This window comes from Phoenix dactylifera, chromosome 6 (assembly GCF_051530095.1).
Source record: "Phoenix dactylifera cultivar Ajwa chromosome 6, Ajwa_hap1_PhDact_Kaust_v1.1, whole genome shotgun sequence".
Classification (NCBI taxonomy): domain Eukaryota; kingdom Viridiplantae; phylum Streptophyta; class Magnoliopsida; order Arecales; family Arecaceae; genus Phoenix; species Phoenix dactylifera.
Genome location: NC_143195.1, coordinates 10,820,763 through 10,845,942, shown reverse-complemented (window position 1 = coordinate 10,845,942; position 25,180 = coordinate 10,820,763). Strand labels below are relative to the sequence as shown.

At 39.3% G+C, this 25,180-nt stretch overlaps 1 non-coding gene across 1 annotated transcript; it reads left to right on the top strand.

The window, feature by feature from the left end:
* The first annotated feature begins 852 nt into the window (after positions 1-852).
* On the top strand, positions 853-958 carry LOC120107759 (small nucleolar RNA R71). Its single transcript, XR_005509411.3, has one exon. It is a non-coding gene; the product is annotated as a small nucleolar RNA R71 (small nucleolar RNA).
* The last annotated feature ends 24,222 nt before the right edge of the window (positions 959-25,180 follow it).

Genomic DNA, 25,180 nt, shown 5'->3' with positions numbered 1-25,180 from the left:
TCATGATGAATTGCATTTAGTTGATTTTCTTGAGCCATGTATTGTCCCCTAGGATTACTTAATGGTTGGCTTGGAAGCTTTCCTTCCTCTCGCTTGTTCAGTGTATTAGCTAGTTGCCCCATTTGGGATTCTAGCTTGGCGATGGATTGCATGTGAGAGTGCACCAATTGTGTAATGGTTTCCAAACCTTGAAGGGCGTTCAACACTTTCTCCTCAAAGGCTGTGTTTCTTTGGGGTGGAGGAGGAGTGTATTGAAATTGAATCGAGGGACGGTAGGGATGAATATTTTGTGGGGTTTGAAAATTCTGAGAATTTTGAAAATTTTGGAAATAGGGTTGGGCTGTATTCAAAGCTTGCTGCTTCTAAGAAAAGTTTAGATGATTCCGCCATCCTGGGTTATATGTATTGAAAAATGGGTTATTACCCGGTCTAGGCTGTGTTTGAGCAGCATTGATGTGTTCTTGCACGAGTTCGAGGAATTGGGGCGCTGAAGGGCACTCATGAATAGGGTGGGATGGGCTAGAACAGATAGTACACACTTGTGCTTGGGAAGAGTTAATGTAATGCCCACCTATCATCAGTTGGTCAATCTTATGGGACAATGCATCTACCTTGCTAGACAGGTCCATAGAATGACTTATTTCACAAATGGTCCTTTTTCTTTGAGAATTCGGAGGTGCCTGACGAGAACATGAAGCATGGTGGAGGGAGTTTTCATTAAGATTTTCAAATAATTGCCATGCTTCATCCTCATTTTGAAGCATGAAAGTCCCCCCACATGCAGCATCGATCATCTGACGGTTTCGTTCAGTCAATCCGTCATAGAAACATTGCACTAGCTGCCACTTAGGTATTTGATGATGTGGGCATTTACGAATTAGGTCCCGAAATCTCTCCCAAGTTTTATAAAATTCTTCTCCCTCGGTTTGGGAGAAGCTTGTAATGGCACGTCTAAACTGGTTCGTTCTTCCTATGGGAAAGTATTTTTTTAAGAAATTCTTGTTGCATTTGATCCCAAGAACGAATCGAATTAGCTTCTAAAGAATTCAGCCATTGTTTGGCTCTATCTTTAAGGGAGAAGGAGAATAATCTAAGTTTCAGAGCATCATCAGTGAAGTTCTGAATCTTGACAGTAGTGCAAATCTCAAGAAATTCATCTAAGTGTTTATATGAGTCTTCGTTGGTGAGCCCATAAAAAGATGGGAGCATTTGGATCACACTAGACTTTATTTCATATTATACAGTTGCTACTTGAGGTAATCGAATGCAAGATGGGGAAGTGTAAATGGTGGGAGTAAAGTACTCCCTCAGGAGTTTGGGTTGTCCTTCAGCCATCTCAAGAGGTGGGGATGATCTATTGTTCTGATCTCAGCTCGAATATTTCTAAGGGTCCATTCTATTTCAAGGTCAAAAGGTAATAGGTTACGTACTCTAGAATGACTCCCTTGCATACACTAATACTTGATCAATCAAGCATGCAATAAAAGAAAAACACATCAATCCTTGTATTTGTCCTAAAATCACTAGACAGCTCCTAACTGGTTTGAAGAGGGCACCTAAGCCTCCAATCCGGTCTAATGAACCGAGTTGACCAGGTAAGCTCCCAAGTAAGTGGAGGGGTCACGATGCGTTCGCAAAGGTCCCACTTAAAACCCACTTGCCTCAAACAGATGAACTGTCTCCCTTATAGGGACAAAGCTTGCCTAGACATTAACTGAGCCATAGAGCGAAATTGGTGCAACTTTCGGTGATCTTCGTCCTATTGAGCTCGAATGTCCCTAGGAGCCAACGTCTAATTGATTTTAATTAATGTGACACTATGTGAGATTGAGTTCACCTAAGTTGGGCAAGAGTCCGGTGATGAAATTCGACTCTTATCTTGTTGGGGTGATTTTCCTTACTAAGTGTAGATCAATTGGTGTAAGTTTATCAGGCATGCATTCATAATTTTGCTGAAATTAAAATTAAACAATCACCACAAAATTTTAAGCTAATAATCAATTTAAACAAGAAAAGTTTAAAGGTTACCAAAGAAAATTTTTCCAGCAATTAAATTTATTTTTTTAGGCAAACCTCTGCAGCATTTCTTTTCCAGCAGTTCTCTTTCTGATCATCCCAGATTTTTTTCTCGATTTCTGATAAAATAATATAAAAAGAAAAATTAAAAGTTAGAAAGAAAGAGAAGATAAGAACAGTAACAATAATAGAAAATAATTCTTATTTTATTTTAGATATATATATTTTTTGAAAGTTTTTTTTTAATTAATTTTTTTTTAATGATAGGAAAAATAATTATGCTAGCAATCCCCGGCAACGGTGCCAAAAATTGATCGGTTCTTTCAATTTTGAAAATAAACCATGCAATAGCACGTATCCTGTAGGATAGTGATTATAGGTGTCGGTCCACAGGGATTTTAGAATAAGTTATTTTTCTTTTAAATATAAATTAAGAAGAAGAATTTGCTAACTCGAATTAACTAAATTAAACTATGAGTGCGAATTGGAATTTATCAGAGTAAATGGATCTAGGGTTTGGAATCCACTACATAGCATTGCATCAAGGATTGTGTTCTTAATTTTTGTCTTTTGGAGAGGCATGCAATTTGGCTACAAGCCTTTAAAAATAAAATCATAAAGAGTGTTAGGAAGATCCATCTTTGGTGTAGCATGAAGTGTCTACCTAAGTATACTAATCTAGGATGCAGCACACTTCATCTTTCTAGGCATGGATCATCTTAGACTACTTTAGCAAACATGATTAGTAACTAGCATGCTCAAAGTTTAAATATCATAAAGGAATATTTCATTGAAAATAAGAATTTAAACAAGCTCCAAAATAATAAAAAAAATAAGAACTACAATTGCCCTGATACATTGCTAGGGCTTCATCCAGCCCTAGATTGGACGTTTAGCCGCTTATGGCTTCCGGACGACCTCCCATCTTCAAGTGAAAGTCTTCCGCTCCCATTCTTCCCAAAATATCCAAAATACTCTCTCTCCCCCCCTCCTTTCTCTCTTTTTTTTATTTCTTTTTCTCAGGTTCCCTCTCGGCTTTCTTCTTCTTTTCACCGAAACAGGGGGTCTCCCCTGTTTTTCCTCAACCGCCCCCCTTCAGCCGATGGCCACCCTCCTCCTTTTATAGAGGAGGAAGGGCGTCAATCCGTGGAAATGGCTGGATCTTGGGAGGAATACGTTGCCCGTGGAGCGCCGGATTGACTGTAGATGGCCGGAAATGGGGCTGGCCGCTGGATCGACGGGTGGTGGATGGAAGAAGACGAGATGGCCGCGGGATCGATGGGAGGCTGATGCGGAATGTCTGGATCTCGGAGAAGACGGGGACGGAGCTGGAGATGGATGCCGAGCTGGGTTATCAGCTATGGGGAGCCGATCACGGCTTTGTGCTAGGGATCAATCCGGAAGGAGAGACGACGCAGATGCTTGGATGCTGGGTGATTGCTGGGTCGGAGGCGTCACGGGCGGAAGAATGGCTGACTCCGAGAGCGGCTAGGACACGATGCTGGAAGGAGCAGAAGAAGAAGGTGGCCGGATTCATGGCGTGATACACTGGGAGGATGCAGAGCTTGTCTCGAACGCTCGGAACGGCAGTGCAGAAGCGAGGATGCAGGCGGATGAAGAGGCGGAGGAACGGGAGGTGGCTACGCCGCGTGGAAGATTTCGTGGAAGATCTCTCAGGCGATGCCAACTTGAGAGTCTCGACCGTGATACACTGCGGGGAGTGGAGGAAGAAGATGAACAGTGGAGTTTTTTTAGTATATTTCTCTTCTCTTTTTTTTTGTAACACTGTTCATATGAACAGTGTTTTCACGGGACACTGTTTATATGAACAGTGAATCCAGTAATTCTTCTCGAAATTACTGTGGATATTATTTATATATATATTTGTTTTAAAATTATAAATTTTATATGAAGGCAGGTAAGGAATTGGTTGGGAATTGACTTTGGGTTTGAGGTGGGTCATGATCGTTGATTTGCTTGAACTTATTCTCGAGCTCAATGTCATTTAATTCTTGCTAAACTGCTTCAGACCGGTCTTGATAAGACTAAAAGCAGGACCGTGACTTAATAAAAAGGGTTAATCAAATCTTTTTTCCCATACAAGAATAATAATCTAATCAGGACCAAAATCTATTTAATCATAGCCTTAGCTTGATTACAACTCCATCAGGTTACTAAACCGGGTCAACACAATCTCCTCCTTATATGTTTTTATGAAAGATTACAACCAGAAGAGAGACAAGTTTAGAGTCTGTTTTAAGAAAAGAATTATTTACCTCTTACCATATTTTAAATTTATTTCAATGTTCATTCAATTTTATGATAAAATATGTATTTATCAGTTTAAGAACATCAATAAGTGCTATGAAAAGATAACTAAATTATATATTGTTAAGCACTTATCAATTAAGGTCTATAGAGATAGATCTAAAAAAATGCTTGGCCTATCACAGAAAATGTACATAGAGGAGGTGTTGAAAAGGTTCAGCATGGAAAACTCCAAAAGAGGTCTATTACCCCTTAGGCATGGGATTCATCTCTCCAAGAAGATGTGCCCCAACACATCTGAAGAGATTCAACGCATGAGCAGGATCCCTTATGCTTCTGCAGTAGGGAGCCTCATGTATGCTATGCTGTGTACACGACCTAATATAACCTTTGCTGTGAGTGTCACTAGCAGATATCAGTCGAATCCAGGCGAAGAGCACTGGACAGCTGTGAAGAACATTCTTAAGTACTTGAGAAGAACTAAAAATTTATTCTTGATTTTTGAAAGAGCATCAGAGTTAAAGGTAGAAGAATACACAGATTCAGACTTTATGACTGATATTGATGATAGAAAGTCTACGTCTGGATATGTATTCTTGTGCAATGGTGGTACGGTAAATTAGAAGAGTTTCAAACAACCGATCATTGCTGATTCTATCATGGAAGCTGAGTATATCGACGCCTCTGAAGCTGCAAAGGAAGCCTTCTTGTTCAAAAAATTTATTGCAGAGCTAGATATAATGCCATCAGATGCCATCACACTCTACTGCGATAATAATGGCGTCATAGCTCTTGCTAAGGAGCCAAGGTCTCATCAAAAGTCCAAGCACATAGAACGGCGCTTTCACCTCATACGCGACTACCTCGAGAAGAAATATGTCAAGGTGCAGAGAGTAGACTCTGCGGACAATGTAGCGAACCTGCTCACTAAGAAGCTAAGTCAGCAGAAAACCGAAGCCCATCTTAAGAAGATGGGACTTAGATATATGACTGATTGGCTTTAGTGCAAGTGGGAGATTGTTAGATAAATGCCCTAGAAGCCAATCTGGCTGATACATTATTAATTCTGAGATATTGTTTTGTACTTGACTTTATTAATATTGAATAATAAATGGGCATCTTTTTCATTCACATTGTTTATGTGCCTATGAATCGTCCAAGAAATTAATAAGATGATAATACATATTCTCAAGAGTTGAGAATTTGAGCCCTGTATCATTGGTGATTAATTTCTAAATGCTCCTGATCAATGGATCATCACGAGGACGGTGATCGATCTGATAAGATCAGTGCACAGATCGCTTTTCTTATGGATGGACGAGACTCGAGTTCATAGTGTAGAGACACTGAAGTGATAGTGCAGGTGCTTGTTAGAGAACAAGGGTACTGAGCGTGACCAAGATAAGAAATCACTTGGATGTCTATCCACTCGTCCGTGACTTGCTTGATGTTGCAGTAGTGTGACTGGTCCTTTGACCTGCAGTGATTCGGCTACTCACAGTGAGGTTATTGTAGTTTGACTACACATATACATGGTCTCTAGTCATTTGAATCCTTGTAGTATAGATTGGCTGCCATAGGTTCACTGTAGGAGTAGGGTATGCACCTACATGGAATCTATCGACCTTGATAGATGAGGAGTGATCCTATGTGATTTATAAGACTGAGTTCTAAGACCTTGGCCAGGGCAGTATATACAGTGGAGAAAGAGTTTTCCACTCTTGAACTCAAGTCGAATAAATCTAGACATATGACAGACGACGGGATTTGACGAGTTATCCATGACCTCCGTTCTGTAGGGATCTACGATAGAAGGACTATATCATACGATAACTGCACCTAGAGGTTCATCATTCCATTCTACTGGGTTGCCACTACATGCTGCTAGGTGTCACTGGTGGTTGGTGTGACTCATAGGGACCATCTTGATGGTTGATGATCCCTGGTGAGTTGAGTTGGAATTGTTTCAACCCATTGAAAGAAGTTTTCAATGATATTGTGATAGAGATCACAATATATCTCACTACCAGTCAGAATAGAACCTATGAGGTCACACACATTAGAGGTATTGATCGATCCGATGGTTGAATTGTGATTAGAAATCACAAATAATCAATTTGATTGATAATTGGTGAACCCGCTAAGAGTTAGTGAGTTGAAGAATAAATAATTGTAATTGGATTGCAATTTAATTTAATTAATTGGATTTAATTAATTAGACTTGATCATGAGTCCTACTTAGAGTAGGATCCTTGGAGTCCTAATTGGATTAGTATTTCAAATTAAATTTGAGTCCTATTTGGAGTAGGATTTCTAAAGTCCTAATTGCCTTAGGGCTGAAATTTAATAAGTCCAAATTAGATTAGAATTTTCTTAAGTCTTAATTAATTTTAATTTTAATCTAATTAATTAAAAGACTTCTAATTGGATTAGGATTGAATAGTTCAATTGAGTCATGGTTCAATTAAATCCTAATTAGATCAGGATTTGGAGGAAATTGAAATGGGTGCAAATCCTATTTTGAATAGGATTGAATCCTAGCACTTGGACCCAACCCTCCCCACTTAATTAGATTAAGTAGGGGCTAACCAAATGGGAGAAGAGGGAGGAGCCTATGCCCCTCCCTTGGTTGGTGGCTTGAAGGAAAAAGAAGGGGCCATGCCCCTCCTATTTTGAATTCACAAAGGGATAAAGATGAGCTTCTAAAATTTAGGAGCTCATCTCTATCCACATACCATAAAAGAGGGCTTCAAAGGGGCTCCGAATTTTTCATGTTTTTTCTTGAGATTTTTGGCAGCAAGGAACCTCCTTCCATTCCTCCTTTCAGCCACAAGGAAGCAAGGGAAAAGAAGCTCTTGGCGTGGTCTACTTCATCCCCTTCCTTGGTTCCAATGCGAAGGAAAAAGAAAAGGCTGCGGGTTTTTATTCTCCTTCCATTGAACCATCCTTCTTCTTTCTCCTCCCTTAGGCATTCAAGAGTTGATTGATAGGGAGGATATCAGCCATCAATAGCCAGCTCTGCAAGGGAGCTAGTACCCCGGGGAGATCTAAAAGCTTCGATCGGTGCTTTGCCTCGTGTGGATACTTATAGAGGCTGGACGCGTGTGCGGCTTCCATCGAACCTTCAACAAATCCACGTAAATCAGATTTGCGGAGATCATCTACCTGCACAAAGTGAAGATCTGATCTTCTTATTGATTTTTAAATAGTTTAAAAAAAATTTAATCCTAATCTAACTACAAATGGTTTTAAAATACGTTCATGCGATGAACGGAATCTGCGTATGCCCTTCCGCTGCAGATCTGAAAATTTTTGAAATTTTTCTGCGGCATGCATGAGATCCTAACAAGGTATGCTGCAGATTTTTATCTTTCCATATTATGATAGTCATAAGAGGTTTTTGCAAAGAGCTAGCACTCCGGTAAGACCTTATGTTAGATGATTAAATCCTCGTGTGGATACCTGTAGAGGCCGGATACGTGTGCGGCTTAACCAGGAATCTAAAAAGATCATCAGGCTGCGGTGTTCTACACCTGCAGAATTTTTGAAGATGAGATCTTCTAATTAATAACTTCTGATTTTGTTTTAGTTTTATGAATCTTAATCAACCCTCCTCAGATCCTAATCTCCCTCACTCTTGAGTTCAAGGATCTTCTAGATTTGGATCTAGAAAATTTTTGAACTTTATGATTCGAGGCGCATTCATTCGATGAATAAAGTTCCGTTCGAATTTCGTTACGAATGTCGCATCGAACGGGGTATATCTCAGCAGTGGTATCATAGTCAAGGTTCTAGGAAGCATGATTAGGACTTAAGGATTCATTACCACATTTTTAATCTGACTTTTAAAGGAATTATACTTGCTGAATTTTCTGTGTGCTGAAATTTCAGGTTGCTGAAATTTTCAGCATGCAGATTTTTATTTGCTATGATCTTGTAAATTATTTTAGAATTGCAATTAGATTATAATGTTTTAAATCAAGTAATGCATGATCTGAAATCCAAAGAATAGCATAATAGGTTTAAAGTTATAGATATGAAAAAGTATACATGAGATGCATGTGGTAATCATAATGTTCATATTTGTTTAAGGTTATGTTTAATACAATGTATGCATGAGATGTATGTATTAGATAAACAAAATTTATTTGCATGAGATGTAAATAAAATTCTTAAACAATAGGACATTTACATAAGATGTAAACTGAAACAATTATGTCATTTACATAAGATGTAATCACATAATATATGAAATGGTTTCATAATTACATAGGATGTAAACTTGAACCAATATGACATTTACATAAAATGTAAATCGAATGACATATGGTATGGGGTAGATTGTCACATTAGATGTAAATTCTAAGAGACCTAAAACCTTCCTAAATCAATCGAAAGTGAACGATACATTGAGCTAGCCATATTTGATTAATTGATCTAATTGGTGTCAAAAAAAGCTCAAAGGTGGTTACTTAATTAGGATCTTACTCTCTGAGTAAGGAAAGCCTCACATCTGCTTACCTGGCGAATTGATCGATTACCTCCTATGAAAAGCTCAAAGTTGGAATCACTAAGATATGATTACCCAATATTAAATCGATTGGTCTTCCACCATAGTAGAGTTGCTAAGATCTTTCCGACATTGATTAGTCTCGGCTGGATACAGTGGGCTAGTTGCATCGGGAGATTGGACCTCTTTATTAACATGAGATGTTGTGGGGTAAAGGTGGGGTTGGGCTCTAATAACTGTTAGGTGAGGATCCAATCACAGCTTTATTTTCGCGGGATATACAGTAGGTCTGATTTAACTAAGAAATGGGTCCAATAACTGTTAGGTGAGGTCCTTATGACTTGAAAACTAGGTTAGCTCAATATGCTTACAAAGCATTGTACAAGAGTTGTACACTCATCGTTTATGTGTCTCCAATAACTGTTAGGTGAGGTGATATATAGATTGGTGGGACCGCAGCACCCCACTCAAAACCCTAAGTCACAGGTATCCGTATCTTTATCAGAGGAGTGTGAGAGATCCGAAAAATAGTGGGAGGATTTGATCCAATTTTGTTTTAAAAGTTCCTAAAATAAATTAATGTCAAATACAAATTTCTAATTAGAATCTTTACTCTCTGCAGATGTCATTGGCTTCCAACCCGATAATTCAAATTCTAGATAACAATAGGTTGACCGGACCAAACTATAAAGATTGGCTCCGCAACTTGAAAATTATCTTGAGTTGCGAAAAGATAGCTTATGTTCTTGACCATGAACTCCCGGTGTTACCAACCCGAGCAACCAATGAGCAGCGTGAGATGCATGCAAAATAGTTGGATGACGACAATAAGGTTAGGGGCTACATTTTGACATCCATGTCCAACGAATTGCAATGCCAGCATGAGAGCATGAAGACTGCTAAGGACATACTTGATCACCTACAAGAGTTGTATGGTGAACAGAGTCGCACAGCGGGGTTTGAAGTGTCCAAGCGGCTCTTCAAAGCCAAGATGCATGATGGGCAACCCATCCATGAACATGGTTTGACCATGATCAAGGATCTTGAGGAGCTTGAGAAACTTGGCATGACCATGCACAAGGATTTGCAAATGGATTTGATCTTACAATCGTTGCCATCTTCATATGGGCAATTTATTATAAACTACCATATGAATAAAATTGAATGCACTAAGCTTGAATTGTGAAATATGTTGGTGACAACTGAGGGAGCCTTGAAAAGTTCCAGAGGCACAGTTCTCGCTGCTGAGCTAGCTTCTACTTCTAAGAGAGAGTCTACTGGGAAGAAGAAGAAGAAGCCTGCCCAGAAGCAGAAGACCGAGAAAAAGCTGAAGAAGGAAGTTCCTAAGGAGAAGGCCGAACCCAAAGGAAAATGTTTCCATTGCAATGAAAACGGCCATTGGAAGAGGAACTATCCTATCTACATGGAAAACATAAAGAGCAAGAAGGATGACACGCCTTCTGAAGGTATGTCTAATATGCTCATTATTGAAACTAATCTAACAGTTTCTTCTATTTCCAGTTGGGTTATAGACTCTGCCTCTAGTGTTCACTTGTGCACTACCATGCATGGTCTAAAGAAAAGTAGAAGGCTTACAGAAGGTACGGTAACCTTACGGAATGGCAATGGAGCAAGAGTTGCTGCTGTTGCTGTGGGCACATTCCCTTTGCATTTACCGTCAGAATTTAGTTTGATACTTAGAGATTGTTATTTTGTACCTAGTGCTAGCAGAAATCTGATTTCTATATTATGTCTAGCATAGGAACATCATGAATTCAATTTCAATAAAGACTACATTTTTATTTATTTGCGAAATAATCTGTTTGGATGTGGTTTTATGATTGACGGTCTCTATCACTTACATATGGATGTATCTGTAAACGTATCTGAGCATACAGTGAGTACCATAAGAATCTAAAAGATCTAGAGATGAGATAAATCAAAAGTATTTGTGGCACCTCAGACTTGGTCATATAGAAGAAGACAGAATTAACAAATTGAAGAAACATGGGCTTTTGAGTTCATTGACTTCTGAGTCATATCCGATTTGTGAATTCTGCCTTCAAGAAAAAATGGCCAAATTACCCTTTGTAGGACACGGGGAGAGGTTCGCTGAAATACTTGCCCTAGTATACACTGATGTGTGTACCCATTCGATGTGCAGGCTAGGGATCAATTTTTCTACTTTATTACTTTTACCGATGATTTCTCACGGTATGGTTATGTCTATCTTATGAGACATAAATCTGAAGCATTTGAAAAGTTCAAAGAATTCAGATTTGAAGTAGAAAAATAGACAGAAAAATTCATTAAGGTTCTTCGATCAGATCGAGGAGGAGAATACCTTAGTGGAGAGTTTCGCGATTATCTCAAACAAAATGGTATAGTTTCACAATGGACACCTCCTGGAACACCTCAACTCAACGGAGTGTCAGAAAGGAAGAATCGGATCCTATTGGATATGGTCAGGTCCATGATGAGCTTCACTGACTTACCCTTATTCTTGTGGGAAGATGCTCTACTTACAGCTATCTACATATTGAATAGAGTTTCCTCTAAGTCCGTTCCTACCACACCGTATTAGATATGGCATAGTAAGAAATCAAGTCTTGATTATCTTAAGATTTGAGGATGTCCGGCCCAAGTCAAGCGACAACAGGCAGACAAGTTAGAGGTTAGGACAATTGGTGCTCGTTTAATTGGATATCCTAAAGAGCCATTAGGATATAATTTTTACATCCTAGAAGACCACAAAGTGTTTGTGAGCCGACATGCCATCTTCTTGGAAAAACAGTTTATCCTTGATAGAGGCAGTGGGAGAAAAATTGAGCTCGAAGAGAATGTCTCTCAAGAGCAACGAGCAATTGAGCCTAGTGAACCTATTCACATTGAGCCAATACATGAAGAACCTCGTGTTAGAAGTATGCCCTAGAAGCCAACGTGGCTGACGCATATTTACAATCTGGGGCATAAATTTGTAATTTGACTCTTATTAATAAATAAGATTGGGCAATTTATTTTTCATTCTTGTTTGTATGTGTCCAGGAATTGACCAAGAAATTAATAGATGATGACACATATTCTCAAGGATTTGAGAATTTGAGGCATGTGTCATTAGGGATTAATTTCTAAATGCTCCTGATCGATGGATCCATCATGAAGGATAGTGATCGATCCGCTGAGATTAGTGCACATATCACTTGGTCAGATGGACGAGTCTCGAGTCCACGGTGTAGAGACACTGGAGTGATTATGCAAGTACTTGCTAGAGAACAAAGTACTGAGCATGACCAAATATAGTAGTCACATGGATGTCTATCCACTCGTCAGTGACTACTTATGCTGCAGTTGTATGACTGGTCCTTTGACCTGCGATGCCTCAGCTATTTACTATGAGATTGTTGTAGTTTGACGAGCATGTGAACTTGGGCCCTAGCCATTCAGATCCTTGTAGTACGGATTGGCTACAGTAGGTTCATTTTGGAATACGGTTGCATCTAGATGGGATCTATCGACCTTGATAGATTAGGAGTGATCCTATGTGATTTATGAGTCTGAGTTCGATAAATTTCTGGCCAGACCTTGATAGATTAGGAGTGATCCTACGGACAATGGTCGCGTGAAAGGAATGGAATTAGTTGGGAATTGGCTTTGGATTTGAGGTGGGTCATGATCGTTGACTTGCTTAAACTTATTTTCGAGCCCAATGTTATTTAATTCTTGCTAAACTGCTTCAGACCGAACTCGACCAGATAAAATAAACAAGACTAAAAACAAGATCGTGACTTAATAAAAAAAAAAGAAGGGTTAATCAAACATTTTTCCTCATACAAGAATAATTATTTAATCAGGACCAAAACCTATTTAATCATAGCCTTAGCTTGATTACAACTCCATTAGGTTACTAAACTGGGTCAACACAATCTCCTCCTTATATGTTTTCATGAAAAATTACAACCAGGAGAGAGACAAGTTCAGAGTCTATTTTGAGAAAAGAATTATTTACCTCTTACCATATTTTAAATTTATTTCAATGTTTATTCAATTTCATGGTAAAGTATGTATTTATCAGTTTAAGAACATTGATAAGTGCTATGAAAAGATAACTAAATTATAAATTATTCAGCACTTATCAATAGTAAATACTGAAATTAAAGCTCCCCCTTTCATTTGAAATTATATAAGCCTTCATATCATGCAATCAATTGTTTGGCTTATATATGTTTAATAAATTTGCTTTCTTAAGATTTCAGATTCTCCCCCTCAACATATGCATTCAATTATGTTTGGGTTCTCTGAATTTTCTTTTAATGTCTTGAAGCTTTTGATCTTAAATTCTTACTTTCAGAGGAAAGATCTGACAATTTGTTCTTGAGTATGATTCAACTAATCTCCAAATATCGCTTGAATAGATTCTGGAGATTACGCCTTGAGGAGCTCCAACAGAGAGATAATGAGCCTCGAGGTATCGAATCCACTAAGAATAAATTACTTTTTGCTTTAAGGTTTTTCTTTTTAGTGATTCCCTTTACATTTAAATTCATCATATTTTCTCTCCCTTTTTGTCATCATAGCAAAAAGGCACAATACATAGAAAAGTATTAGAACTCAAGAATGCACAATTTAGAAAGGAAATTTCTACTCATTGTATTAAATTCAAATTTGATTACAAGTGTAATTACATATCAAAAAAGTCCTCAAGGGACTGTACATCATAAAAACAGATAAAAATACACTAATTTTTCTTTGTAGTGGAGGATGTGGCTCCCGAACTCAGTCTAGTGTGTTTGATGACCATGCTTAACCCCTCATTGACGTTCCCTAGTTGTTCGAGGATCTCCGAGGTGGCCCTAGACTGTATCGAGGTGAACTGGGTCAGACTTTCTTGGAGGGTGTCAAGTTTGGAGATCAAGGCATGTGCTAGCCTTTCTGCACCCTGACTTTGGCTACCAAGCTCATTTCTGATGCTATCTCGCATCTTCCTGGTGTCATCCTTTACGTCACTCATATTCCAATATTGAGCTTGGACTAGGCTTCTGATGTTGTAGATTTCCTCCTTCAGGTCAGCAACCATCTTGGACACGACTGCAAAAGAGGGAACAACTTCAGAGGAGGGAGCACTGAGTGGACCTCGGAGCTCTCTCAACAGATCTGAGGATGATAGTGTTATTTTGATGATTAACAAGCAATAATCGAGAGTATGTTATAAGTTAATTCGATACTTCATTTATAAGTCTGTTACTCTCAGTATATCTGTATAATAAGTTAAAGATGCATTTCATTATTTACTTGGATGAATCTAACCTTGAGTTGTAGCAAAGTGTGGATTGAGTCGACCCAAAGGATGATTGAGTCGACCCCGGCACATCATGAAAGCATTTGGCACACTTCTGCAAAAATGGCACAGATGAACAGTGAGTTGAGTCGACCCAAGGAAAGCATGAGTCGACCCAAACATCAAGCTTCTCAACAACTCCGAAAATAGTTCTCTGGAAATACTGAGAGGGTCGACCCAAGATAAAGTTGAGTCGACCCAAGCTTGAGTCGACCCAAACCCTGAGTGGGTCGACCCAAAGGCAAGACAGAACAGATGACAGAAAAGGTTCTCTGGAAACCCTGAGAGGGTCGACCCAAGAAGAAGTTGAGTCGACCCAACTGAACCCTGAGTCGACCCAAAGAAATGTTGGGTCGACTCAAGTGAAGGAAGGCTGAATTGCAAATTTCTGTAGTTCTGAGAGGGTCGACCCAAGGAAAGTTTGAGTCGACCCAAGTGAAAGTTGGGCCGACCCAAGGACAGGTTGAGCCGACCCAAACACGGGCAGAAGCATAACGGCTAGTTCTGCAGAAGTACTTTTTGTCCTTCCAACAGTGAGTAACGGCTAGTTTTTGAATTCTAACCATTGGGGCTTGTCCAATGGATGAAGAAAACTATTTAAAGTGGCACTATTCATCAGAGAGAACATCTTTTTGCAAGAATATCAAAGAGTACACAAGAAAGACAAAGTGCCCTAATCTTCTTCATCCAAGTGCTTCATTCAAGAGTCAAAAGAAAGTGGTTGAGCAGATTCAAAGAGTCATTAAGAGCTCCATCCATCCGTGAAAAGTGAAGCATCCTTGACAAAGAAGAGAGAAGTCATATCAAGCGATAACTATTCTCTAAACTCTTCTTTGTAGATTATATTGTTATATTTGCTCATCTAGGAGTTTAAATCCTCTTCCTTTGTTTATTAAACTACTTGTAAAGGTTGGTTGGTTAGCCCGCAAAACCAACGGAATAGGTTGATTGGTGAACCCGGAAAACCAATTGTAAAGGTTCGTTGGTGAGCCCGTAAAACCAACATAGGTTCGTTAGTGAGCCCGTAAAACCAACATAGGTTTTTGGTGAACCCGGAAAACCAAAGTGTAAAGATTTTTGGATTGTGAGCCCGGAAAATAATCCAACTGTAATCTGCGGGATTATAGTGAATTTTCAAGGGGTCGCTTGGGGAGTGGACGTAGGTGCTAAGGAGAGCACCGAACCACTATACTTCTTGTTTAAGTTCACTAACTCATCATTTAACACAAATAAGATAGTTAAAATTAAAAGAAACCAATTCACCCCCCCTCCTCTTGGCTTGTCACCTTGGGCAACAAGTGGTATCAGAGCAAGGTGCTCCAATAGTACTCATTGATCTCACAATCAAGAGTTAAAGATCATGACAACCCAAGTGGGATGTTCTATGAGTGAGGGGCAATCCACAAATAGACCACCTCTATTTAATGGCACAAACTACACATATTGGAAAGTTAGGATGAGGATATTCATTCAAGCTTTAGACTATGAATTATGGTACATCATTACTAGAGGGCCTCACACACCCACACTTAATATAGAGGGCACTATCATACCCAAACCAGAAATGGATTGGAATGAAAGTGATAGAAGATTGGCATAGTTAAATGCAAAAGCTATAAATGTACTTTATTGCTCATTAGATTTAAGTGAATTTAATAGAAGATCTACTTGCATCTCTGCTAAAGAAATTTGGGACAAACTTGAGGTCACTCATGAAGGGACCAATCAAGTTAAGGAGTCAAAAATAAATATATTAGTTCACAAGAATGAATTATTTAAAATGGAATCTACTGAGTCCATAACTGATATGTTTACTCGTTTTACTAAAATTATAAATGAGCTTAAGAGTTTAGGAAAGTCTTACACTAACTCTGAATTGGTGCGAAAAATTCTCAGGTCTCTACCAAGAATTTAGGAGGCCAAGGTAACCACAATTCAGAAAGCTAAGGACCTCAACACACTGCAATTAGAGGAACTTCTAGGATCACTCATGACCCATGAGTTGACAATGAGGCAAAATTCGGAAGATGAGGTCAAGAGAAGAAAGCCCATTGCCCTAAAGACTACCACCCCTAAACTACAAACTGAATCGGAAGATTCAGATGATGATGATGAATTTGATGAAGAAGGGATGGCTATGCTTGGAAGAAAATTTAGAAAATTTATGAGAGGTAAGAACAGATTTTATAAAAAGAAACCCTTCCTCAAAGGTAGCCCAAGCAAAGAAAAGGGTAAGGACAAAGAAAAGAAAAAAGAAACTCCTATTTGCTATGAGTGTAACAAACCCGGGCATTATAAGATAGATTGCCAAGTTGAAATGGATGGCAAGAAAACTGAAAAAGAATAACTTCATGGCTGAATGGAGTGAAAGTGAGGAGTCAAGTTCGGAAGAGGAAGATCATCAAGAGACGGCCCAAATGTGTCATATGGCCAATGACGATGAGGTAGATTCTGAACTTGAATGTGATTTTACTGTTGATGAATTAAATGATGCATTCTTAGAACTCATGGAAGAACATAAGAAACTTATCAATAAAAATAAAGTTCTAAAAGAAGAAAATCAATCTCTTATCAAAGATAAGTTAAAACTATCTCATAACTATGAAACATTAAGTAGGAAACTTACAAATGAAACCAAGAATCTAATTGCTGAAAATATCAAGTTAAAAGAAGATGCTGAAAAATATAAATTCTTAGTAGATAAGTTTACACTTAGTTCTACCAAATTAAATATGATTCTTGATAGTCAAAAAGCTGTATATGATAAGGCTGGATTAGGATATAAAACAAATAGGAAACAAAAATTCTTAAAGAACATTTTTGTAAAAGCTAAAAATGAAAATATTACTTATCATTGCTGCAATAACTTAGGACATAAAGCATATGAATGTAACTATAGAAAGTCCAGTCAAAACAAATTAAGTAATAATCATAAGATTAAATTCAAGAAAGTTTGGGTTCCAAAAGGAACATCAAGTACTAACCCTAAAGGACCCAACATAGTTTGGGTACCTAAAGCTCTTTCTTGATCTTGATTGCAGGGGTGTCTTGCAGCTGATAAAGTAGAAAAATGATGGTATCTAGATAGCGGCTGTTCAAGACACATGACCGGTGACGTAGACCAATTTGTCACCTTGGAATCAAAGAAGGGTGGAGTAGTAACCTATGGAGACAATGGTAAAGGGCATATCATTGGAAAGGATAAATTTTTCATTACTCCATCCATTTTTATAGAAAATGTCTTATTAGTTAAGGGTTTGAAACATAACCTGCTGAGCATAAGTCAATTTTGTTTAAAGTCACATTTGAAGCATCAGTATGCATAATCACAAATCCTAAAGATAATAGCATTGTACTTGTAGGACAAAGACAAAGAAATATTTACTTGGTAGATCTTCATGATTTAGGCAAGAAAAATGGATTATGCTTAATTACTAATGAAGAAAAGAAAAATGAAACAAGTTGGCTTTGGCATCGTAGACTAGGACATGCTAGTATGGAATTAATATCAAAACTAGTCAAGAAGGAATTAATAAAAGATGTGCCAAAACTGATTTTTGAAAAAGACAAAATCTGTGGACCATGCTCATTAGGAAAACAAACTAAATCATCTTTCAAATCAAAGAATATAGTATCAACAACTAGGCCTTTTGAACTCATACACATGGATTTATTTGGACCCACTAAAACTGCAAGTCTAGGAGGAAAGAAATATAGACTAGTAATTGTAGATGATTTCTCAAGATATACATGGGTTTCATTTTTGGCACATAAGAATGAAGCATTTTCAGAATTCTTGAAACTATATAGTAATATCATAAATAAAAAAAAGCTCACCTTAGTAGCAATTCGAAGTGATCATGGTACTGAATTTGAAAATCAACACTTTGAAGAATTTTGTAATAAAAATGGTATTTCACATCAATTCTCAGCACCTAGAACGCCTCAACAAAATGGGATTGTTGAAAGAAAAAATAGGACATTGGCAGAAATGGCACGCATGATGTTGTGTGAGTCAAATCTTCCAAAGTACTTTTGGGCTGAAGCTATAAATGTTGGGAACCCGCCCATGCCGCTGATATTTCAAAAAAATTCAGATGGCAGCGGAATCGGCATAAGCGGGATCGACGTTCATCGCATGAACGTTGTTTCATGAATCGTTCGTAGTTAGATAAGAATTAAAACTTTTTTAAACCTTTAGGAAGATCAGATCTTCACCTTGTGCGGGTAGATGATCACCCCAAACTGAAGTTCGTGGTCTAGGATGAAGGTTTGCTTGAAGCCGTTCAAGTGTCCGGCCTCTACGGGTATCCACACGAAGCAGTGATCCGATCAAAGCTCTCTTGTCTTCCCGAGGTGCTAGCTTCCTTGCAAAGACTTCTTTTAATGGCTGATTTCCTCTCTTTCAATCAACCCTTGATTGTGTTTGAGAGGAGGAAGAAGAAGGATGAAGAAGAGGAAGAAGAAGAATCCCCACGCAGCCTTCTTTCTTTTCCCTGCGTTGGAAGGAAGAAGGGAGGAAGAGGATGCCGCCAACACCTTTGGCTTTTATCTTCCTTGCTTGCGGCTGAACCAAGAGGAGAGGAGAGGGAGGCGTACGGCAAGGAGGAAGAGGACTTCTTCTATGCCCTAGGTGCTGCCCACAAGTCCCTTTTTATAGACATGTGGAGCTCCTAACATTTAGGAGTTCTTGATGTCTTTCCTAAGAGGGGGCGCCGTCTCTTCTCCCTTCTCCACGTGGAAAGGGGATGGGCTTATCCCCTTCCTCATGGTAAACCCTAATCCATATTAGGTAGGGATTGGAATGCCCTAATGTGGTCAAGCCCTAATCCAATTAGGCTTAGCCCAAGGGTGAACTAATTTGGATCCAATCTAGGTAAGTCCTAATCCAATTAGAACTTAAATCAATTTTGACTCAATTGAACTCTTCAATCCTAATCCAATTAGGAGTCTTATTGATTCATTAGATTAATAATTAATTGTGACTTAAGAAACCCTAATCCAAATTAGGACATATATAATTTTAGTCCTAATCCAATTAGGACTCTGTTTGAATCCGAAGTCCTAATCCGATTAGGACTCTATGAATCCTACTCCAAGTAGGAATCCAATTTTGATTCAAAACTCCTAATCTCATTAGGATTGCAAGAATCCTATTCCAAGTAGGAATCCCAGTCCTACTCCAACTAGGATTCCTAGTCCTAATCCAATTAGGACTATAGGAATCCTACTCGAAGTAGGACTCTTGTTTCAAGTCCAATTAATTAATTCCCTTTTCTTTTTCAACTTCTTATCAATCGAATTGATTACTCGTGATTCATAATCACTTTTCAACCATCGGATCGGTCAATACTTCTAGTGTGTGTGACCCCATAGGTTCTACTCTGACTGGTAGTGAGATATATTATGATCTCTATCATAATATCATTGAAAACTCCTTTCAATGGATTGGAACGATTGCAACTCTACTCTTTAGGGTTCATCGATCATCGAGATAATCCCTGTGAGTCCCACCATCCACCAGTGACACCTAGCAGCATGTAGTGGCTACCCAGTAGAATAGAATGATGAACCTCTAGGTGCAGTTATCGTGTGATACAGTCCTACTATCGTGGATCCCTACAGGACGGAGGTCATGGATAACTCGTCAAACCCCTTCGTCTGTCATATGTCAAGATTTATTTGACTTGAGTTCGATAGTGGAAAACTCTTTCTCCACTTTATATTACTGCCCTGGCCAAGGTCTTAGAACTCAGTCTAACAAATCACATAGGATCACTCCTCTTCTAACAAGGTCGATAGATTCTATGTAAGTGCATACCCTACTCCTACAGTGAACTTACTGCAGCCGTTAGACACTTTTTTCTGCCCGTTCTGCACACTCTGCACATCCTGACAATATGTCTGTTGGGGTCAGAGTCGACTCGCGCGATCTGGAGTCGACTCGGCTGTAGCGGGAGTCGACTCATGCTTTTCTGGAGTAGGCTCGGCAACTGTTCCGGATTTGAATTAAAGTGACCTCCACGACTGGGAGTCGACTCGACTTAACCCGGAGTCGACTCGCCAACTTCTGGAGCTGACTTGCCATTTTCGGAGTCGGCTCATCCCATGAAGTCCATGGAGCTAATTTTTCAACTTGGCCCACTCGAGTCGACTCGACAATCCTGGGAGTCGACTCGGCGCTCAGAGCCCGAACTCCCGATCTTCTGTCTTTTGGCTCGTCCAGTCTTGGAGTCGACTCGAACTGTTCCGGAGTCGACTCGGCTCTCAGTTTCCGAAACACAGCCTTCTGCCTTTTTGATGTAGCGCTGCCTTGGAGTCGACTCAAGCTGTCTGGGAGTCGACTCGGCTCTCAGAGACAATAATTCGGTCTTCTGTCTTTTTGGGGTCGCGCTGTCTCGGAGTCGACTCGCGCATTGCGGGAGTCGACTTGGATCTCAAAGTCCGAAAACTGCTCTCTGACTTTTGCCTTGTGTACCACTGAGAGTCGACTCTCGCTTTCTTTGGAGTCGACCTGCCAACCATCGGAGTCGACTCGCGTTCCACAGGAGTCGACTCGAATCTCAGGGTCGAAAATCGCTTTCTGACTTTTCTGTCTGTAACTCCTTGGAGTCAACTCATACTACTCCGGAGTCGACTCGGTAATCATCGGAGTCGACTCGCGCACTTCAGGAGTCGACTCGCTGACAGGTTTTGAGTTGAGTCTTTCTGTTCGTCTGTCAGTTCTCAGTCGGAGTCGACTCGTAATGATCCGGAGTCGACTCGAGCCCGTGCCAGTGATTCTGATACGCTTGGAGTCGACTCGTAATATCCCGGAGTCGACTCGAGTCTCAGACTTTGGTTCAAACTGACTTCTTAACTTATCCAAAATATCTTGAACCAAGTCTAGAAACACTTAGACAAGATTTTCACTGAAACACTCAATTGAATTTATTAGTAAACAAAAGATATACTCAAATGCTTTGAGCTCATCAAAATCAAATAGGGTTTTAATCAATCACTCCACAATCTCTCCCTTTTTGATGATGACAAAACATTGAGTATATGTAAAGTGAATTGCTCAATAAACAAGGAAATACGATCTATAAATGAATTCAAGTGTCTGGTTATTTAATTTATCCAAGCTTGAAAGGTGTGAAACAATAAATTTTGGAGTTAAAGCTCCCCCTTTCATTTGGAATTATATAAGCCTTCATGTCATGCACTCAATTGTTTGGCTTATATATATTTAATGATTTGACTTTCTTAAAAATTCAGATTCTCCCCCTCAACATATGCATTCTACTTTGTTTTGATTCTCTAAATTTTCTTTTAATGCATTGAAGTTTTTGAACTGAAATTTTTGGTTTTTAGAGGGAAAATCTGTCAATTTGTTCTTGAGTAGGATTCAACTAATCTCCGAATATCCCTTGAATAGATTCTGGAGATTGCTCCATTAGGAACCCCAACAGAGAGATAATGAGCCTCGAGGTATCAAATCCACTAAGAACAAATTATTGTGTGTTTTAAAAGTTTTTTTTTATTGATTTTCATCTATTTCTTTTACATATCTATTACATATTTCTTCCCCTTTTTGTCATCGTATCAAAAAGGAAGTGAATAGAACACACAAGCAAGCAGAGATCAATTGGCACAGTATTGAAATGAATATGTCTACTCCTTGTATTGATGTATATATAAATACATTTGTGAATACAATAAGTAAAGCAAAAGATACATGTCAAAATAAAACAAAAGCAGCTAGGGTCTCCTCGAGGATGTGGCTCCTCCTCTCGAGGATGTGGCTCCTCCTCTCAATCTGTTCTGTTCCATGAGGAGAGTGACCCCGTCTGTGACATTCCCAAGCTGGGAGATAATGGCCGAAGTGGCCCTGCTGTGTGTGGTGGAGAGCTCGGTCAGGGTCTCCTGCAGTGTGTCCAACTTGGCGATCAGTACATTCGCCAAGCGCTCTGCCCCCTGGGTAGTGGTGCCCATATCCTGTCGGACGTTATCGCGTGTTAGGGTTTTCCAGTGCCCTAGGGCGCAGTGGAAGATACGGAATTATAAAATTTTCTTATAAAACCCATTATATGAAACCCTAATAAGCCAAGATCGCCTTAATAGTATAACCAAATAATGTAGAAAATATAATCTTGGTATAGAAGAATACCTATCACGCTATATCCAATATATCTGAAGATGTCCTAAGGTGCCCAAATATTCACCCTCCGATGTTGATCCACACAGGAATGGGTTCAAGACTCTAGCTCTACCAAAACTTGATTCTAATTGTTCAATCCTTCCAAAGGATTTAATTGGCTGATTTTCCTTCACTTCCTTCTTCCTTTCTACCTCTAAAACATTCACTAGCCTTTTTGTCCTAAAGAAGACCCTCTTGTCTTGGGTTAGGACAAAAGAGAGAGACTTGTAAGAAAGAAGGGATAAGGGAGAGAGAAAGAAAGGCTTTTTCTTAGATGATCTTTAGAACCCCAAGGCACCTCCTTATTTATAAGAGATGGAGGGATGCATCATAAAGGGATGCATCCCATCCACACACCTCATCATGATGAGGCATGTGCCAAAAGATGCATCCCATCATGATGGGGTGCTAAGGAGAAGGGTGTATCAACTTCTTTCTCACATCTCCCTCTTAAATCCTGATGATCCAAGGGCCCAAATGCAGTGAACCAAAGCCAATGGTCCAGATCTAGGCGCCATCTAATGGTCCAGATCAGGACATCATCATCCAGGGTGCCATCCAATGGTCCAGAAGTAAGATGCCATCACCGATGGTCCAGATTCAGGCGCTGAGCAACGGTCCAGATCTTTCATCCAGAGAGCCATCCAGTGGTCCAGATTCAGGCACTGAGCAACGGTCCAAATCTTTCATCCAGAGAGCCATCGAGTGGTCCAGATTCAGGCGCTAACCAGTGGACCAGATCCTTCATCCAGGAAGCCATCCAATGGTCCAGATGAAGGCGCCAACCAATGGACCAGATCCTTCATCCAGGAAGCGATCCAATGGTCCAGAAGTGAAGGCCCTATCAAACCCAATCCAATTGGGTTTAACCAACTTAAAGAAAACATTAAACCTAATCAAATCAGGTCTAATTAAAGCCAAATGGGTTTCAACTCTTGGCTAACCCATATTAGGTCATGATCTAATCATATTAGATCAACCTAATCTAAGAATCATATTCGAATTTAATTTGAATCAGGAGCTAGGATTTGCAACACGTGCTAGCATGTTCATCTTGCAAACATGATCTAATCCAATTAGACCCTTGATCAATTCCCTTGTGTGTGACCCATTGGGTTCCTTATCTTAGCCAGCAGTAGGTGCAGGTGCAAGTTGACCTAACCTGATTAGAATACCTCTAATCCAATTTAGGTTCAATTTAGTGCTAAACCTGACTTAGCAATCAGAACCTTTCTGATGCTTTGATCTAATCAAACTCTTTGATCCGATCAACCCACAAGACATGATTGACGTCTAGCAACGTATCATGTCTATCCGGAAGATGAGGAATGTATTGGACAAATCCAAACATACCCTTCAGTGGAAAGTTACTGTGCAATTCAATCCCTCAGTCATACTACATCCTGAATAAGTGCATGAGTATGGATCAATATCAAACTCAATCACTTATTCATGTCTCTCTCAATCTTTTATATGATAATTCAAACAATGAAACATTAGAAACTCTTTCTAATATTCATTTTGCTTTGATCAAAGGCTTCTTGAATCATCATAAGATTAGAGTAAGTAGGATGTTACATTCTCTTACTAGAAGTGACTGATTCCTTGTTGACCTACTCACAACCTTCGTACAAAATCCACCATATCCAGAATACCCCGTACACAACGCAATGTCGTGAATGAGGGTAAACCAAAACATAGCTTCAAGTGCACAAGGTACCATGGTGATCTCAGGTCTAAGGATTACTTGCACAACTCCCACTATGAGAACCATCTTTTGATAATTAAGTAAGAATCCATAAGATGTTCTCATGGCTGGTCATTTCAGTAAACTCATTCCTCTAATGAGCACCCACATCTTTGTATTAGTGTCTCACACAAGTGATTGTGAGATCAATCACCCTCTACATTGAGCATACATAAGATGTGCCAGTCTTTCCGGTAATATTGATCCCCGACTCAATATACCAATTTGACTGGGAATATTCTAAATTAGGATTTTAGGATTTTAGGTCTCACTGGTATGATCTCATCATAACCCTAAAACCAATGTCCTAATTTATGGGGTTCATCATCCAATAATAAAATAGATAAGCAGCAAATGATGAAACACAATGCCTTTATTGATATATATCGAGTGTCAAAGTACATGATTTGGAGGATTACAAAGAGAAACCCATCAAATGATTGGCTTATAGGGCATCTACTCTTTCAATCTCCCACTTGCACTAAAGCCAATCGCCCTTATATTTTAACCCCATACAATCGAGGTGACGATTGAATTGCTGCTGTGGTAGAGCTTTAGTAAATGGGTCTGCTATATTATTCTTTATGTCTACTCGTTCAATCTTGACGTCTTGTCTTTCGATTATCTCTCGAACAAGGTGGAAGCGTCTCAAAATGTGCTTGGATCTATGATGAGACCTTGGTTCCTTAGCCTGTGCAACAGCTCCAGTATTATCGCAATAAACTGGGACTGGTCCGGCAATCTCAGGAACTACACCCAGCTCTGTGATGAACTTCTTCATCCAGACTGCTTCCTTAGCAGCTTCACTAACAGCTATGTATTCTGCCTCAGTAGTTGAGTCAGCTACAGTTTGCTGTTTGGAACTTTTCCAACTCACAGCTCCACCATTCAAAGTGAAGATATATCCAGAGATTGACTTGCTATCATCTGGATCAGATTGAAAGCTAGAATCTGAATAGCCTTCTAGTTTCAATTCTGATCCTCCATAAATCAGAAAAACATCTCTAGTCCTTCTCAAGTATTTGAGAATGCTTTTCACAATTTTCCAATGATCCTCCCCGGGATCTGCCTGAAACCTACTTACTATACCTAAGGCATAAGCTACATCAGGCCTGGTACATAACA